The sequence below is a fragment of the Natator depressus genome, chromosome 8 (assembly GCF_965152275.1).
Source record: "Natator depressus isolate rNatDep1 chromosome 8, rNatDep2.hap1, whole genome shotgun sequence".
Classification (NCBI taxonomy): Eukaryota; Metazoa; Chordata; order Testudines; family Cheloniidae; genus Natator; species Natator depressus.
In genome coordinates this window covers 15,187,459-15,200,772 of record NC_134241.1, presented here as the reverse complement: position 1 = coordinate 15,200,772, position 13,314 = coordinate 15,187,459, and the positions used below count along the sequence as shown (strand labels likewise).

The 13,314-nt window shown below is 51.0% G+C and overlaps 1 long non-coding RNA gene across 1 annotated transcript in view; it reads right to left on the bottom strand.

Moving 5' to 3' along the window:
* LOC141992750 (uncharacterized) overlaps positions 1–10,127 on the bottom strand; it is a 68,293-nt gene extending 58,166 nt beyond the window's left edge. The window contains exon 1 of the long non-coding RNA XR_012640639.1: positions 10,026–10,127. This is a non-coding gene — a long non-coding RNA (uncharacterized LOC141992750). The remainder of the gene's footprint in view (positions 1–10,025) is intronic.
* Between the last annotated feature and the right edge of the window lie 3,187 nt (positions 10,128–13,314).

The following is a 13,314-nucleotide window of genomic DNA, read 5'->3' as shown; positions in this document are numbered from 1 at the left end:
AATATCTCTGCTGGCAAGACTCACATCTACAAATGGAGGTATTAAAGCTGAATGTTACACAGGGATTTTAGAGCAGAATTGGGAATAGAATTCAGATCTCCTGACCTCTTCTGTCCTGTTCTAATCACCTGATCGTACTTGCTCTGAAGTGCAAAGATCTTTTCTTACACGTTGGCTTTAAGACCACATCATGCAGGCTAAGAAACCCACTAAAGTACATTTAGGTTAAGAGATGCTCAAATATAGGGCATGAACTCAGTCCCTGGCAAGGCAGGATGGGGGCCACACAGAACCTTGGCAGGGGGATAAATTGGGGGATCTTTGCATGGGGGGAAGGAAAGAATGGGGGCACAGAGGAAAGAGAGGAATGGGGGTGCACACAGACCCTCCACAATAGGGAAGACAGGTATGGGGGGATAGACAGAGCCCCTGGCTTGGGGGAAGGAAGGGGGAAACCTGACATGGGGAAGAAGGAACGCAGGTGGTGGAGAGTGGTGGGAACGGGGGCACACACAGAGCCCCTGCCATGAAGGGGAGAATGGGGGACCTTGGAATGGGAGGGCATACCCCGGCAAAGGGCAGCTGGGGGAGTTGCAGGGAGTCCCTGAAATAGACAGAGTTTGGGAGGATGGCACACTGAGGGCTGGTGGGGTGGAACGGAGGGACGTCAGGAGCCCCTGGTGCGTGCAATGATCTTGGCCAACGGAAGCGATGAAGTGGGTGACCTCCTAGTAATTCTCTGGTGTACTGCAGATGAGAAAGTGCCACTGAGTGCAATCTCATCCTGCACTCTTGGGACTGTCTAAAACACCACATTGCTGTATTAACATCTGTGTGCTATCTCCCTGCACAGGTATCAATGTTTCAGTTTCAGAGACAGACGCCTTTATCAAGATCAGTGTTTCTAATTGAAACTTTTTAGTGTGTGCAGAGAGCACAATTCTCGTTAATATTTGAACTAGGTTAGATTTGGTGTGAACCTGTTCCCATATATTTATTTATAGTAGACTGTATGGGTCAGCTGAAAATGGCAGGTAACTGACGGGAAAACAGGTGTGCACTAACACGTCAGACAAATGCAAATACCCAGTCATCTCATAAAACATGGTATAAGCTACACAGACAAAAGTACTTAAGGTAAAAGGCAACACTTCAGGGATCAACAGGTTCAGTGTGCTCCCGTTCCAGTGATAGCTGGCATGTAAAGAAATAGCCTTAAACAAGAGCATTCCCATCTTACAAGACTAACGAAAACCAGGAGTGAGCAACAATAAATGAATGCAGAATGAAATACCTGAATGGAAAAGAGCTGTGGTGAAATTAGTATTATGCATTCACAGATTCTAATTGAAATCCATCCACATTAGTCACATAAATCAAATAAGGCAGGTCATTTATCTTTGAAAAGCAAAACTTCATACAGTCTTATAACAGCTCTCAGATTGGTCTGGATTTAACAGAGAACAGAATTCTGGCCAATTTTTTTCCTAGACTCTCACCTCACACCATAATCTACAGTGCACAGTGTAAATGATCACTGCTATATTATACAGAATAACTCTTTCTCAATAGGGAAAGCTCATAACAACTGTCTCTGCTGACCTCTGGTAAGTCCCAGAAGAATTGAAATACCCTTTAAATTAAAGACAAATGTCACAGCTTCACCCCAGCTGTACCTGTGCTCCTTTACAGGAACAAACTCTAGGCTTCCAGCTCCCAGCTCTCACCTCTTCTAGGTGGAGACTTGTGTCTCACTCCCTTCTGAGCAGGGTTTTAAGGCAGTACAGCTCCCTAATCTACAGTGTGATATCCCCAGCAAGCCATTACTGCCTAAACAGGCCAGTGCCTGCGCTTTGCTTTCTCTCCAAGGGCTCTGAGCAGTGTATTGCCTGCAGTTATCAGTTACCACACAGCTCCTTCTAAGCAAGCACATTTATTTTTTAAGGTAAAACCATTACAGAGAAAACATGTAAGAACAATAAAAGTTCCTGCTTACCGGATGTCATCCATTAGTCCAGGGGTCGGCAACCTATGGCATGCGCGCCAAAGACGGCACGCAAGCCGATTTTTAATGGCACGCTGCAGCCTGCTGGGTCCCAGCTGCCCGCCCCACTCAGACCGCTGCTGAACCCAGGCCGGGACCCCGGCAGGCAGCAGCGTGCCATTAAAAATCCTGCCCACCCCGGCCCGCTCTTCTCTGCCCCCCCGAGCGGAGGCAGGGTGAAGAAGCTTGGTCCTGCCGGCTGCTGCTGCAGGGCAGGTGAGCTCCCCCCTCTTCCCCCAGCGTGCGGCGTTCCTGCCCCTCCTCCTCTCCCTCCCTGGCACCCATCAGCTGATGGCCCTTGAGAGGGAGGGGGAGAAGTGGAGCTGCAGTGTGCTCGCTGCTCCAGGGAGGAGGCGGAGAAGACATGGGGACGGGGTCTTGGGGAAGGGGGGTGGAATCAGGGCATATCCCCTCCAGCCCCCTGCTGTGAGCCGCCCTGGGAAGGAGGCTGGGAGTGCCCCCACGACCCTAGCCCATACCCCCAGCCCTCTGCCCTGACCCCTACACCCCCCCACACACACCCCAGCCCCCTGCCCTGACCTCTGCACCCCCCACACACACTCCCAGCCCTCTGCCCTGACCCCTGCACCTCCCAACCCCAGCCCTGACTCCAGCACCCCCCACACATACCCAGCACCCCCACACCCCATGCCCTGACACCTGCACCCCCCCACATGTCCCCAGCCCTCTGCCCTGACTCCTGCACCCCCAACACCCCATGCCCTGACTCTTGCACCCCCCACATTCCCACCCCCACCCTGAGCACCAAACGGGAGCTCCTGCACACACCCCCACATTTCCACCTGCACCCCTCGCACCAAATGGGAGCTGCCCAGATAAGCACTCCATACCCAAACCTCCTGCCCCAACCCTGAGCCCCCTCCCTCATTCTAGCTCCTGGTCAGACCCTGCACCCTAACCCCCAGCCTGCTCCTTCACCCCCAGCCCTGTGCTCAGTGCAGTCCCACCCTCAGCTCAGTGCAGAGAGACAGGAAGAGAATGGGCTAGAACCAGGGAGAAGGTAGGTATCCACTCTATGTGGGCAGGGCTGGGATCCCAGACCAGCAGCGGGCTGAGAGGGGCCAGCAGCCGGGACCGTGGCTGGCAGGAGCCAGCGGATGGAACCCCAGACTGGCAGTGGGCTGAGCCGCTCAGCCCACTGCCAGTCTGGGGTTCTGGCTGCCGGTCCCTCGCCAGCTGGGGTCCCGGCCACAGGCCCGGCTCAGCCTGCTGCCAGCCTAAGTGAACGGAACCCCAGGCTGGCAGCGGGCTGGGCGGGCCCGCGGCGTAAGATCAACATTTTAATTTAATTTTAAATGAAGCTTCTTAAACATTTTGAAAACCTTGTTTACTTTACATACGACAATAGTTTAGTTATATAATATATAGACTTATAGAGAGAGACCTTCTAAAAAATGTTAAAATGTATTACTGGCATGTGAAACCTTAAATTAAAGTGAATAAATGAAGACTCAGCACACCACTTCTGAAAGGTTGCCGACCCCTGCATTCATCTGATAGGGCCCTAGAAGGTCAAGTCCTTCCAACCCTACTGCAAGGATTGGGGCCCCTCTTGGATAGAAGGTCCTGTGGGTTTGCAGGATCAAAAAGAAGCCCCCTGATTCAGTTTAAATTCAGGCTATTTATCCAAACATCTTTTCTTTGTCTGTTGGTCTCCGCAGCATCTAGTTTGAACTAGTATATGCCAGCCTCCCCAGAAGAGAGTACCTCTCTCTCCAGCGGTGACAACCTGGCTGATCTGCCCCCAACTGTTTTTAGCTCCTTACTGCTACATGATGAACTAGCAACCAGCTGAGCCCTCTAGGGTTAACCCACTGTTGCTAATGTAGCCTCACACTCTACAAGGCAGCACAAATGGAGGGAGGGGAGACAGCATGGCAGACAGAGACACACACCCTGTGTGTGGGAGAGGGAGGGAGAGAGAGAGAGAGAGAGATGTGCATTGCCCTTTTAAGTATGCTGACCCCACTCTAAGTACACTGCCTTTTTAAGTAGATCAGCAAGTTGAGACAGAAGCTGCTGCCAGGAAGCTCACTCTGTCCTGAGCCCTGTCGTGTATCCCCCCCCCGCCCCCACCCATGGAAATGGGGTAAGCGTGGTGCAGGGGCAGGGGGGAGGGGGACACCCTGACATTAGCCCCCCTCTTCTCCCCCTCCCCACGCACAGCAAGCAGGAGGCTGCCAGGAGCAGCTCCAAGGCAGTGGGCAGGAACAGCACACAGCAGTGGGGGGAGGGACAGCTGAACTGCCAGCAATTGGTAGCCTGCTGGGTGGCTGCTGCACAGAGAACTTAGGGGAGCGGGGAACTGATGTGGGGGCTGTCGGACCACCCTGGTTCCAAGCTCCCACCAGCTCGCTCCAACGGGCTGCTCTTCCTGCAAGCAGTGGACAAAGCAGGGGGCTGCCAAACGACATTATAAGGGAGCATTGCACAACTTTAAACGAGCATGTTCCCTAATTGATCAGCAATGTAACAATGAAACAACGTTAACCGGGACAACTTTAAGTGAGGAGTTCCTGTACAACGATAACTCGACCTACGTTAGTTCGACTTACAGCCACACCATTAATTACTGTGGTGGCTGGTGTCCACACTACCCTCCTTCCGTTGGTGGTGTGCATCCACCGACTCCAGAGGGGCAGTGTGGGGGACTGAGAGCCAGGGCTCTCAGCTCTATGCAGCTCCCATCCGGAAGTCCAGCTTCCCCCCAGGGCTTCTCGCCTTTCCCCGCCCAGCCGGGAGCAGGGGGGCAGCCGCTGGGGGCTTCTCGCCTCCGGCGGAGGGATCCATACCCAGAGTCCAGTCAGCTCTGCCAACCTAAGCTACCACCTTTTGGAGAGACAGATTACCTAGGCCAATGGGAGAACCCCCTCCACCGGCATAGGTGGTGTCTTCACTGAAGTGCTCCCGTGGCACAGGGTTCAATTGTGCCGCTGTAGTAGTTTATGTGTAGACATATCCTCAGCTCACATTGCAAAGTTTATCTTGGCAATCATAAGGGCAAGAGGCTTAAATTTAAGGATTAGATTCCAGAACACAATTAGGCAATCCTGAAATATCCAGAGTTATGCAGCAATCTGTGCCATTACACACAGGGTGCTGCTCATAATTAGGTGTAGTTGCTCTTCTTTGAGTCTCAGGGTCTTCTCTTGAGGAGTCCACGGCCATCCAAGACAAACTTCAATTATAATAAAACTTGGTATTTCTAAAACACTCTCTTATACGAGGCTCTTAGGGGCTTTCCAAACAATTAAGTAAGCTTCACAACACTCCTGTGAGGTTGGCCAGCACTAGCATTCCCACCTTACAGATGGAGAAACCATAGCACAGAGAGGAAAAGTGACTTGCCCAAAATCATAGAGGAAATCAATGGCAGATTTTTCTGGACTCCATCAAACTGTCTCCTATAACAACACAAACAGGACACACTTTGATCTAGAGAGAGTAAGATAAAATGTTTCCATCTGTACTAAGCAGCAGCTGCCCTTCATTTTTAGTTTGGGGAAATTTTGTTTTTGTGGGAATTTGTGCCAACTAGATACAATTTTGCCAAAATATTCAGTTTAACTGAAACAGGATTTTCCAACGAAAAATTGTTTTTGACAAAAAACATGTGTCAGCTCGACTATGGGCTGGCCTTGTCATGAGGCGAAGGGAGGCGGCCACTTCAGGTGCCAGACTGGGGGGGGGGCGCCACTAGGACCCAGAGTGTAGAAAATTGTGTCTGCTGCTGGGGCATATGTATTCTCTCTGCTCGAGATGCACAGAGATGGTGGAGTGCTGTGCTGGAGGAAGGAGGGCACAAGAGACATAACAGGCAGGCAGGAGAAAAGGTGAGAGGGAATAGCAGAAAGCAGCAGGAGCTGCAGGGAGAGAGAGGAGGAGGAGCCTCTTATGTACCTCTCTAGCACCCCCAGGAGCCTGGACTGGTTAACCCCAGCTTCTCAGGGAGCTTCCTGTTTCCTGCTGCTTCCCTGAACCCACTTGAGGAGAACAGGCAGTCAACTGAAGCACTAGGAGCCAGTTAGGCCCTTAAGACGCTGATACCTTCCCTCACTCAGGCCCTGCTACCAGCCTGCTTATTTGTCCCCTTCAACTGGGTGTTGAGAGCCACTATAGCTGGCACAGAACAGCAGTCATGAGTGAAAGAAGAAAATGCCCCTCTGTGGGCAGCATCACTGGGTCATACCGAGGCTCTCCCCAAGCCCATGCTGTCACCATTCTCTCCTGTTAGTTCCTGAACTCTTCAAGACCATGCTTAGGCTATTCAGGGGAACAAACCTTCACCTGTCTTATCACAGCTAGTTAAGTTCATCTTCCCTATAATAATAGTACCTGAGGTCACCACCTCATCACCCCAGCCGCAATCACAATCCATGCCCTGAACCTCCTTCCTCTTCTGTACATCTCTGGGAGATGTGTGGCCAAAGCTACCCAATGGGCCTCACAGGATCTTGAGGCTTTGCAGTTGGTAGATGCTGGGAAGGGAAGAGTTGTGAAAGGAAAATAAAAGGCCCAACTATAGCATCTCAGGTCACAAATAGGACCAAACCCTCAGCTTTAATTCATAGGCTATTGGGCCCATGCTGTTACACTGTGGGTTCTTGACACTGCAGAGACAAGGTGCCTTGTTTTTACACTACCAGAGTGGTTCAGGGAGCCTCAGCATTATTGAGAATCAGGCCCATGGATTTTCAGGCCAGTAGAGTCCACTGTGATCATCTAGTCCAGTGGTCACCAAGTGATCATCTAGTCCTAGAGGATCTCCCAGTTGATCACAATCTCCGGCGGCTGCACAGTGTGGCCGCCACTAAGGCAGACTCCCTGCCTACCCTGGCCCCACACTGCTCCTGGAAGCAGCCACTGCAGCCCCGCAGCCCCAGAGGCGGGGGGCAGGAGTCTCCCTCCGCGCAATGCTCCTGCCTGCAAGCACCGCCCCCGCAGCTCCCATTGACTGGGAGAGCTGTGGGGGCGGTGCTTGCAGAGAGGGGCAGTGCACGGAGCCATGTGCCCCCCGCCCTCCCCACCCCAGGGGCCTCAGGGGTGTGTTGGCCCCTTCTGGTAGCAGTGTGGGGCCGGGGTAGGCAGGCACCCTGCCTTAGCCTCTCTGCACCTGCCGCCAACTGGGAGCCACTGGAGGTAAGTGCTGCCCTTACCCCATCCCGAACCCCAACCCCAACCCCCTGCCCGGGGAAAGTGAGTGAGGGTGGGGGAGAGTGAGTGATGGAAGCGGGGGGGGGGATGGAGTGAGTGGGACAGGGCTTTGGGGAAGGGGCAGGGCCTCAGGGAAGAGGCGGGGTAGATCCTGAGTTGCCCTTAAATTCAAAAAGTGATCTTGGGCGTAAAAAGGTTGGAGACCTCTGATCTAGTCTGACCACCCTGCCTAGCACAGGCCATAGGAATCCACGAAGTGATTCCTGCAGTGTTTGTAGAGCACCACAAGTACTGAAAAATACCTTGGGCTACTGACATGCAGCATAGGCCCAAAGCTGGAATCCGGCCAGGGCACTGGCACCAACAATACTCTGACATGAGCAGAAAGTCCCATCTTTCGCAATCCCAAATGAGTAAGGCATGTTTTAAATCTACTTCAGAAAGGTTCACCGGGAGCTTGGGAACCCAGCTGGGGCATTGGTTCAACAGTATCTCAGGGAGAATAGCATTCAGAGAGAACAGTATTAACTACTGAAACTCCAACTCCTCTTCTTGAACACCGGGGCTTTTCCTCCAAGGTCTTCTACCTAAGCACTGACTCAGCCTGAAGATGCCTCGCTAATGAGATTTAGTAAATCCACAGCCCAAGACAGAATAGCTGCAGAGCACTATTAAATTATAGAAATCAGAGATGGGAAAGATGTATTGGGTCATCTCCCTGCCAATGCAGGATTAGTTCAGAGGCAGGGGACTTAGAAATAACCTCAAATACAGTTCAGCTGCAATGGGGCAGGCATCATTTAGAGGCCAGCTAATATTTAGCAGAAAGAAGTTCAATTATGTTGGTCTCAGATACTGTGGAACAGTTTGATAGAGATTATAGCTCTGGGACATCTACTGTGGATATTGTGGTTACGTGAATGATCCTGCACTAGCCTATACATGAGGGGTAGAGGGATGTCATTTTAAGGTGGCCGATGAGCACAGCTAGTCTCAATCTGACCAGGAGGTGTCTCTGAGTGAACAGGTACATCCCGGGGAATGCTCAAGAGACAAAAGCATCACAGTGACTAGAGAATCTAAGGATGAGTGTATAGGGCTGCAGAATAGCAGGTAGGTAACTCACATGGGGTTAATTTTTTCAGTTGTCTAATTTTGTAATTAACATTTGCACAGAGAGACAATGTGGTTGTACACCTCACCTTTGCACATGTCAAATGGGTACCCAGGTATTTGTGTGCTATTTAAGCTTGTAACTGCTTGGCGCAAGGACCCTCTCTTATTTATGTTTGTAAAGCAAAGTGTCATTTAAAAGGAACCTGTGTTTATTAATAATATTGATACATGCTGTAAATACCTTTTGATGGGGAACCCTTTACAGCTCTGTAAATAAAACCACCCCTGTTCTGCGAATGAATTCCACCACTAAACAGGTTATTTTCATAGGCTCAGCCTGCATTTCACCCTGACTCATTTCACACCATCTGCTCATCCAGATTGCAAGGGAGCCTCTCCTGGTTCGAGCGGGAGGCTGGGAGCGATCTGGATCATGACTCACAAAACCTTTACAGAGGGCTGCAGTATCAGAATATAAACAGAGCAGATCCTCTGTGCCTCACTGCCCCTCTTGGTAGCTACCTCGCAGGGATGTTGTGAGGCTTAATTATTGTTGGTGAAGCTCTCTGCGACCCTACAATGAGAACACCTAACTGTTACAGGTAGACACCACAGATGCATCAGCACCATAGACAGACAACTGAGCAGAGGGGAAAGGAGTACTTGTGGCACCTTAGAGACTAACCAATTTATTTGAGCATAAGCTTTCGTGAGCTACAGCTCACTTCATCCGATGAAGTGAACTGTAGCTCATGAAAGCTTATGCTGAAATAAATTGGTTAGTCTCTAAGGTGCCACAAGTCCTCCTTTTCTTTTTGCGAATACAGACTAACACGGCTGTTACTCTGAAACCTGAGCAGAGGGGCTAATTCATATGAAGAAGGCTGGCTCAGCCCTTTCCAGGCGGTGCTTGTGCAAGTCAAAGCAGCATTATTTGTACAGGCAGAGCAGGGCGCTGGAACAGCCTGGCTGCAGCCACACAGCAAACCCCTCTCCCTGGGGCTGTCAGCGCCCCTGGACGGACACAGCTGGGGCTGTTGGACAGCGAAGCCCGCCCATAGCTGTGAGCCTGGCTGTAAAACAGCCCGCCCCATTTCGGCAGTGAGGACGAGAGTAAACAACCCTCTGGAAAGGCGGGGGGAGCGCGGAAAGTCAGGTGCCTTCTCGCCGGGCTTTTCCCCACGGCACGGATTTTCCCAGCCCCGGCGCTGGCTTCAGCGCCGGACCCCTGCCCACCCCTGACTCACCGCTGGCCCAGGGATTCCCCAGCCTCCGGGCTCTCTGCTGTAATGCGCCTGGCAGAGGCACCAGCCGCGCACCGGCCCGGGCGCTGAGCCACGCCGGGGGCGGCTGCCGGTGAGGGCAGGAGGGGGTTGCTGGGGGGTTTCACTGAGCCCTTCCTCACTCACTGGTACCATCAAATCTAATCCACTGCCTGCGGGCCAGCTGCAAGCTGACCAGGGTGTAATCGGCCGCACAGAGACGCTCACCCAGGGGTCTCGCGCCCAGAAACTGGAGCTGGTAGGAAAATGGGGACCACACAGGCTCCCACCCAGAGAGATCCACCCCCTCACCACCTTCCAAAGCAGAGCAGGTTCTCTGCACCCCGCGGCTAGCCCGGGGACCCGCCAGCCCCACTGCGTGGTGGGGAGGGGCCTGCTTTCCCCTCGCCTACTCGCCAGGCACCGACCTCTGCCCTGGCGCTGCAAGCTGCTTGCAAGCTGCAAAATCCCCTCCCTGACCTCTTCTTCCTCGCAGCTGCTGGTGCCGGCGGCTCGTGCAGGCGTCACTCCTCAGTGGCTCAGCCCGGCCTCCCCCTGCTGGCCTCCCGCGGCTATTACCAATTCCCGGAAGATTCTCCGTTTCATTCACAGCGCGCCTTTTGCAAGAAACCGAAACTCCAGCCTGCCGGGGAGCGGGAGCCCTGCCAAGGAAGAAGGAAGAGAGGGAGAAAGACGCTCCGTCGGCGGGGGCCGGTTGTATCTTGCCCCGCCTTTACCCGAAGAGTGAACCCACAGCTCGTGACCTCTGCAAGGTTTAATAAATCGCCAGAGTTTCTAAGAAACCAGCAAAGAAAGAGGAACGAAGAACTGGCCCCTTGTAGGGCAGCCAAAGTCAGGACCCCCAGAGCTAAAGCCCTGCACTGAGACTAGTTTAGTAGCAGGTCCCCCGCCCGGCAAAGCTGACAAAGAAGCTTGGAGAAAGAGGCTTTAATTGGGCTACAGAGGACAGATACTGGAGCCTAGGTAGAGTCTGAATTTATTTATAGCAGCATGGGCTTGCCTACTCTTCAAACACTACAGCAGGAGAGCAGCACACTGTACATAAGAACATAACACAAGAATGGCCCTACTGGGTCAGACCAAAGGTCCATCCAGCCCAGTATCCTGTCTTCAGACAATGGCCAATGCCAGGTGCCCCAGAGGGAATCATCAAGTGATCCATCCCCTGTCGCCCATTCCCAACTTCTGGCAAACAGAGGCTAGGGACGCCATTGATGGACCTATCCTCCATGAATTTATCTAGTTCTTATTTGAACCCTGTTATGGGCTTGGCCTTCACAACATCCTCTGGTAAGGAGTTCCACAGGTTGACGGAGCGTTGTGTGAAGAAATCCTTGTATTTGTTTTTAAACCTGCTGCCTATTCATTTCATTTGGTGACCCCTAGTTCTTGTGTTATGATAAGGAAGTGTTGTTTATTGCTTATCTACTTTCTCTATTACCAGTCATGATTTTATAGATCTCAATCATATCTCCCTTTAGTCGCCTCTTTTCCAAGCTGAAAAGTCCCAGTCTTATTAATCTCTCCTCATACAGAAGCCGTTCTATACCCCAATCATTTTTGTTGCCCTTTTCTGTCCCTTTTCCAATTCCAATATATCTTTTTTGAGATGGGGTGACCACATCTGCAAGCAGTATTCAAGATGTGGGCATTACATGGATTTATATAGAGGCAACATGATATTTTCTGTCCTATTATCTATCCCTTTCTTAATTATTCCCAGCATTCTGTTTGCTTCTTTGACTGCCGCTGCACATTGAGTGGATGTTTTCAGAGAACTATCCACAATGACTCCAAGATCTCTTTCTTGAGTGGTAACAGCTAATTTAGACCCCATCATTTTAGATGTATAGTTGGGATTATGTTTTCCAGTGTGCATTACTTCGCATTTTCAACATTGAATTTCATCTGCCATTTTGTTGCCCAGTCACCCAGTTTTGAGAGATCCTTTTGTAGCTCTTCGCAGCCTGCCTGGGTCTTAACTAATTTTATATCATCTGCAAATTTTGCCACCTCACTGTTTACCCCTTTTTCCAGATCATTTATGAATATGTTGAATAGCACTGGTCCCAGAACAGATCCCTGGGGGACACCACTATTTACCTCTCTCCATTCTGAAAACTGACCATTTATACCTACCCTTTGTTTCCTATCTTTTAACCAGTTACTAATCCATGAGAGCACCTTCCCTCTTATTCCATGGCATCTTACTTTGCGTAAGAGCCTTTGGTGAGGGACCTTGTCAAAGGCTTTCTCAAAATCTAAGTATGCTGGATCTCCTTGGTCCACATTCTGTAGCACTTCAGGCCACGTCTACATTACAAAATTATGTTGAGCTAATTTACATCAGCAGTTGGCCACCACAGTTATTAAATTGCCTATGAGCGTGCATGCTTGGCTGCTTGTATCAGCGGTGCGTGTCCTCACCAGGAGCGCTTGTATCGATTGCACTGTCAGTGTGGGGCATTGTGGGATGGCTCCTGAAAGCCACTAACAGTTAACGTAAGCAATGTAGTGTCTGCACTGACATTGCGTCACCTAATTACATCAATCGTGACGCTACGTCGCTCTCAGGGAGGTGGTGTCACTAAATTGGCATAGAGAAGCACTTAGGTCAGCGGGAGCCAAGTTTAAGTGAAGACACTTCCACAGCTAGGTCGACGCAAGGCAGCTTACGCTGACCTAACCCTGTAGGTTAGACCAGGCCTCAGTGTACACATCTCCTATGCCAATAGGGAGGGTTCTCCCGGCAGCCTAAGTAATCCATCTCCTCAAGAGGATTTAGGTCCAGTTTAACTACACTGCTCAGGGGTGTGGATTTTCTAGCGCAGACCAGGCCTTAGCTTATGTCATTTTGGAAGTGGTTTACACTAGACCTGAAAAAAGCCACTTATTTCAGAATGAGGTCTGGTCTACACTAGAAAATTAGGTCGGCTTAACTGCATTGCTCAGGGGTGTGAAAAATCCACACCCCTGAGCAGCATAGTTCAATTGACCCAAATCCCACTGTAGACAGTGCTAAAAATTCTTCCATTGACCTGGCTACCATCTTTAGGAGGGGGGTGGATTACCCACATCGAACGGAGAACCCCTCCCATTGGCATAGGGAGCATCTACACTTACACGCTACAGTGACACAACTGTGCTGCTATGGCGTTTCCAGTATAGACATGCCCTAAGGCCTGGTCTTCACTAGGACGTTAGGTCAGTATAACTACGTCGCTCAGGGGTGTGAAAAATCCACATCCCTGAATGACAGTTAAACCAACCTAACTCCCTGGAGTAGACAGCCCTAGGTTGTCGGGAGAAGTCTCCCATTGACCTAGCTGCTGCCTCTCAGGGAGGTGGATTACCTACACCGACAGAAGAGCCCATTCTATCAGCATAGGTAGCATCTTCACTGCAGTGCTACAGTGGCTCAGCTGTGCTGTTGCAGAGTTTTAAGCGTAGATAAGCCCTAGGTGGGGAGTTATACTTGTATAACTATGGCACTTTAACTATACCTGTATCATTTTACTGGTATAACTGGTAACACTTTTCTGTGTTGACAAGCCCTGAATTGCTGTCCAGCATTAAAGCAGATTGGTTTCACACCATTTGCTTTGGATATGATATGATTTTCTCCCACCTTCTCTACTAAACTTGGTTTTCTTTAAGATATATGGGTTCTTTCATGTGGATGTCTATTCCTGGAGG